General features: G+C 35.1%; 2 long non-coding RNA genes across 3 annotated transcripts in view; one reads left to right on the top strand and one right to left on the bottom strand.

Moving 5' to 3' along the window:
* The window catches only part of LOC129722198 (uncharacterized), a 12,007-nt gene extending 7,003 nt beyond the window's left edge, over positions 1 to 5,004 (bottom strand). Inside the window, exons 1-3 of one of the 2 annotated variants that reach the window (XR_008727565.1) lie at positions 4,361 to 5,004; positions 3,959 to 4,230; positions 1,917 to 3,835 (exon numbers count right to left, since the gene is read on the bottom strand). This is a non-coding gene — a long non-coding RNA (uncharacterized LOC129722198). Of the gene's footprint in view, positions 1 to 1,916; positions 4,231 to 4,360 lie in introns of those variants that run through there. The other variant, XR_008727564.1, reaches the window with a different exon arrangement.
* LOC129722197 (uncharacterized) lies at positions 3,618 to 5,422 on the top strand. Its single transcript, XR_008727563.1, has 2 exons — positions 3,618 to 4,644; positions 4,998 to 5,422. It is a non-coding gene; the product is annotated as an uncharacterized LOC129722197 (long non-coding RNA).
* Positions 5,423 to 6,023: the final 601 nt, after the last annotated feature.

The raw sequence follows: 6,023 nt of genomic DNA on the forward strand, positions 1-6,023 counted from the left end.
GACAGACAGACAGAGAGACAGACAGACAGACAGACAGACAGACAGACAGACAGACAGACAGACAGACAGACAGACAGACAGACAGAGAGACAGACAGACAGACAGAGAGACAGACAGACAGACAGACAGACAGACAGACAGACAGACAGACAGACAGACAGACAGACAGACAGACAGACAGAGAGACAGACAGACAGACAGAGAGACAGACAGACAGACAGAGAGACAGACAGACAGACAGAGAGACAGACAGACAGACAGACAGACAGAGAGACAGACAGACAGACAGACAGACAGACAGACAGAGAGACAGACAGACAGACAGACAGACAGAGAGACAGACAGACAGACAGACAGACAGAGAGACAGACAGACAGACAGACAGACAGACAGACAGATGTCTGAAATTGTCAAATATGTCAAAAATGTTAAAAATGTCACGAATGTTAAAATAGGTAAAAATGGCAAGCAGGCTTCGGAACGGTCAGCATTTTCATTTGATCTCGCTTCCTTATCGTGCATCACATTCGGCTTTCGCTCGTAAATGTAAAATAAACATCGCCTCTCAAACAAAGAAAAAGATGGTCATTCGACACCGTGCATCAAAGAGATTCACACTGCATTCGTTTGGCGATGTTATTTCGGCCTATTTCTGCCTAATTCATTCTATTTATGTTGAGAAATATAATTACAATAACAATGATATAAATAAATTCCGAAATATCCGCACTCAACGTGCGTAGTTCTCATTTCTAGAAAAAATGTCAAAATACGTTTGAGAAAAAAAACGTCGTGGTGGCGGTGCTCGTTTGGCATGTTCGTTCAAGAATGTATTAAGACAGCGAGCTTTGCTAGCGTCAGAGGAAGAAGAAGACGATTATCGCAGTAAAAAGTGGGTCTACCGTGATCATTTCGAAGCCTGATGGCAAGTATGACAAAAAGTTAAAAATGCTGAAAATTCAAATATGGTGAAAATGTTAAATATGTCAAACATGGTAAAAATGTCAAAAATGTTAAAAATTTCAAAAATGTTGAAAATGTTACGGAATGTATAATAGGTAAAAAGGACAACAATGTTGAGTTTGTCAAAAAGGTAATAATGTAAAAGAACTAAAAATTCCGGATATATTAAAATTGTCAACAATGTTAAAAATTTAAAAATGTTGAAAGTAGCAGCAAATATCACAGATGTTAAAAATTTTGTAAATTTTAAGATCTTCAGAAATATCAAATATGACAAAAATATTAAATTTGTCATTATTATTAAAAATGCCATAAAAATTAAAAATGTCAAAATCGTCAAAATATTCATCCATTATAGAAAATATGACAGATATGCGAAAACTGGTAAAAATTGTAGAAAATGCTAAAAATGACAAAAAATGTAGTAAAAATATGAACAAAGTTTGATTAAACGAAAAACGCCTAAGGCTTATAACACAGTGCAACATTTTTTCTGCCTTGGCTTCTATGTATGATTTTTTGATGAAGTTTGATGCGAAAATAAATTTCCCGGAGTTTGAACATATTTCAACTTAAGGGGCAACAATGGCGCCATTTTGAATTTTTGAGAAACCGGAAATTTTTTATGTTTTTTCGACGCCATTTTATTTTAAGACCAAATATCAAAATTCTAAGAGTTTGTCCACACATTAGCATCTTTTTACGCATCTTTTAAAAAAACAGATCTTAAAATTGAGCTCAAAACGGTGATTCTACGAAACCGGTTTTGGCATAGTTTTAGTATATTTCACAAAGCAAAACTATATCGAGTATGACTGAGAATTGATAGTAATGCGCTAATATCTTGAAGAGGTAGACAAATTATATCTTATTTTGGGTAAAAAAGTCTCAGAAATCGATCTACGTAAAATGTCAGCAAAATGTCTATTTTGCCCCAATTCCCCTACAATACTAAAATAGGTTTATCTGCTGACATTTATTTTAAAAGATAGGTAAAAAGATGCTAATATGTGGACAAGCTCTTAGAATTTTGATATTTAGTCTTAAAACAAAATGGCGACAAAAATCATCAAAAATCACCAGTTTCTCAAAAATTCAAAATGGCGCCATTGTTGTCCCTTAAGTTGAAATGTGTTCAAACTCGGGGAAATTTAGTTTTGCATAAAAATACACAAAAAATCATATATAGAAACCAAGGCAGAAAAAAGGTCAATTTTTGTTGCACTGTATAATTGAACTGACAGAAATCGAAAAATTGAAGAACAAAAAAAAAATAGAAAATCAGAAATTGTTTAACGGAAGTACAATATCGAAGAACAAAAGTCGTAATCTAAAATAAAAAGTTATAAAATGTCGCGTGACCTGTGGAAAAATTATAAGCCTGAATTAGGGTTCGTAATCCCGGGAACGATTTTCCGGGATTCTTGGATCTCGAGTAGAAAAATATTGATTCCCGGGAACCCGGGACTCCCGAATTCCTCGAAAAATTTCGAAAAAACTCCTATATTATATACTAAATACCCTATCAAAACGCGAAACTTACGTCGCCAAACTGTATAGCAGCTCTAAAATGGGCACTTCATGAAGTGGATATTTACTTGATATTTGTCAAAAATATTTGCTGTGAGCATACAAGCATATATTTGCCTCGACAAATGTCGTTTTATACCAGTTAGTATACTACTGAGCGAATAGTTGCTTGCATTTTTGAATTGATAAATTTTTTTGAAAACTGTTGATGATTAAAAATTTTGTGACCCGTAAACCAATGCGACCTGAAATAAATATGACCCTAAAGACAGGGTATCAGGGTTGTGGTCGCGATTTCAACGTAGAAAGTATCTTTGCAGCTTAACTACGTAGGCAATCGAATGCTTTAAAACTGAATTATTTTGAGCCGTTTTTTGTTGAGTTGTGTTAACCGCCGGATGGCGAAATAACGTTCCAGTTAATCAACCAAAACTCTTACACGAATCCTTATCTCTAATCGACCGTGATACCAACTCCAAATAGTAAATATATTTTAGCGATGAGGTTTCGCTACCGTTCAAGCAAACAGAGTTTTGAGCAAATAGTGTAATAGTGTAGCATAGAAGAAACATTGATGATATTATTGATATTTTGGTGATATTATAATGATATTTTCTCTTGCTCGGGCTAGCTAGAATCGAATTTTGAATGAGCGAAGATTCAATTGTCGATAAGTTTGAGACTTTAAGCAAAAAATTGAGTAGTAAAAAATCAAAAGTGGGAAATCAAAATTAATAAGTCTAATTTTTGAGATTATGCACAAATTTTTGAAAAGCAAATTTGTTATAAATAATAAGATCATTTAAATCAAAAAACATAATATTCAATAATATGAATGTTTACGTTAGGAATCAAAAGCCACGCTTGCAATACGACAAAATAGAGATCGATAGTCAAATGCTAGAAATTTAATATAAGCGTGTCGTGAGCAGCAATCTGAGTGAAAGTGATAGTCATTAGTCTGCAATCTACGAAATATTATGCTAAAATATATATTACTGTTGTACGTGTTATGGTTCATTCTTTTAATTAGCCTACGGTTATACTTTATTCTCTCCTTCAACATAAAACTAATTTATTGGCTTTTAGTCGACAATTCTATTTTGCTAGTTTTATAGAGAATATTGAATTGCGCTTCATTTAAAAAAATTGTATTTACTCTATGAGTCCGGTAACATGGAATCGGTAAAATGTAGTGTCAAATGGAATCAAAAAACTAAACCACGCTGCGAATTGTTTCATTTTCCACCAATTGCTTCGGCTAGTTTTGAATTTTGACAACGACATTTTCGACTGTGCCTGGCCTGAGAAGCTTCTTCCTCTTGGACGAACATGTTATTTCCTGAAAAAGTCGGTATACAATTTGGTTCGCATGAAACAAACACATATTCAACTTGTTCCCCCTTTACGAGGTTTTTGTGTCGAAAGAGCTTGTTTCCATCTCTTTCATCCGCATATTGCTTACCTACTGAGAGTGTTGCCAAGCCTATATTGAAAACAAAAATCAAAAAATGGAACAGCTAATAAATGAGTAGTTTGATGTGTATTAGAATTTTTGGCGGAAATTTTCGCAAAATTGTTAATAATTGCCAAACTGTATTTAAACTAATAAACGAATCAATGCCTATGGAAGCCCGGGTTATCGCCGTGTTCTGTTGCTCTTCGGCCCTCCCCTTTGCTGGAAAATATTCTCTTCTTTTATGATGGTTATTTCCGTTCTCTTTCCTTTTATCTTTGCTAGAATATTATTTGCATTAGTCGGTTAAAGAACTGAAAAGAACCATAAAAATCTCACTCGAACCAGATGGTAACTAAATTATTTGATCGTAATGTGTGTAAAAGAATTACTTTTGTCACTATTTCTTACCTGCAATCGGAGGGTAGACCGGCGTTTCCTGTTGTATTTTGTTTCTTTCTTTCCTACCCGGGCCTGGACAGCTGGCAAGAGTCTGAGAGAATGTCTACCGGCTTGGTGAGGAGAGTGAGCATTATATAAGCACACGTAAGCACCGTCAATTCTCACATTCCATCGAAGCGTCTACTCGGATCGTCATATCTCGTGATCACGGTGTGTTATAAATCAGTGAAGTGAAGAAGATATTGATTTTTCTCCCCAGTCTGGAGCTGATCTCTTGAATTTTATTAAAAACTGTAAGTATTAGATAATTGTTAACTGTTAGATGTTTTATTGGTGAAATTTAGAATAGTGTGACGTGTGAATCATGGGAGTAGAAAATTGTAATAGCACATTTTTTCAAAATGGCGTCTCAATTGCGTTCTAAAGTTAAACGGGCTTATTTTCTTATTTTCCAACTTGTCTTTAAATGGAACTAAATAGGTCTAAAATATTACTCATATTCACACCAAGCCAGTTAATTTTTGTGGATTTGTTTTATCGATAATTTTCAAATTTATCACATTGAATTATATTATCTATGGCGTGCTCAACACGTGTTTCAACAATAGCCGCAGATACTAATAACACTTTCTTTATTCTATTGCAGAACACAAGACCACCGCAAAGCCATGCAGCTGACCGAGGCAAAAGTCCTGCTCCATCGCACCGACCCCATTTGTTGCCCTAAACTGACGCTTCAGGCGTACTGTTTCTGGCAACAAATTTAATAGAAATTACAGTGGTTGGTATCTTTGCGATGTGAAAAGGTGGACGCGCCCAAACACTCAATGTCGACGCTCGGAAGTATGGCGCACGTTCTACGGTCAAACGCATTTTCCTCTGCTAAGGTGGGTCGTCGAAGGAGATCGAAGCGAAATCTTCGGTGGAGCTCGGCCGCCTGCCGCACCTTTTTGCTGCCGGGGTAAATTACTCCGCCAGTGGAACTAGTTCGTAAGGACAGCTGACATGACGAGACGAGTAAAATAAGATGATTTTATAAATGTGTGTGACAATAAAACAATTCAAAAGTGATTTATAGATTTATTTGTTCAGATTTATCGAAATGCTCCCTTATCTTTGAATTTTTCGCTTTGGTGTTCGCTTATTCGTTTTTGCAGTCTCTCGAACTATAGTAAGTTAAACAAAAGCATGAAGGGAAGACAATGCGATTGATTGTTTGATTTCTATATGCGAGAAACCATTATTATTATTATTATTATTATCAGGTAAGACGTACAATTCATACTGTTGTGGAAACCTGCACAAAATATATCGTAAACTCATCTATTCGGATAATCCGTGCTAGGTTAACAAAAGCAAGTCGCATAAATGAGCAACAAATGCGCACCAATTTTATCATCCTTATCGGAATCTGATTTAGGCTTTTTATCACAGCTATTTGTTCAAATGATTTGTAGAGTTGATAAAAGCATACGGTTTCATAAACACACTGTATCGGCTGATAAAAAATAATATTGTTACGTTGTTTATCAACATTGCTGATTTCTAGGAGTTCGCCGGGGAAGACACAAACAATTTTTATAGCTGCTGAACTCGACAGAATTTCTTAAGACAACGTAATAAGCTTACTTGAAATTGTAATTTTTAAATGTGAATGCGCAATAGTCATTAA

The sequence above is a fragment of the Wyeomyia smithii genome, chromosome 2 (genome assembly GCF_029784165.1).
Source record: "Wyeomyia smithii strain HCP4-BCI-WySm-NY-G18 chromosome 2, ASM2978416v1, whole genome shotgun sequence".
Taxonomy (NCBI): domain Eukaryota; kingdom Metazoa; phylum Arthropoda; class Insecta; order Diptera; family Culicidae; genus Wyeomyia; species Wyeomyia smithii.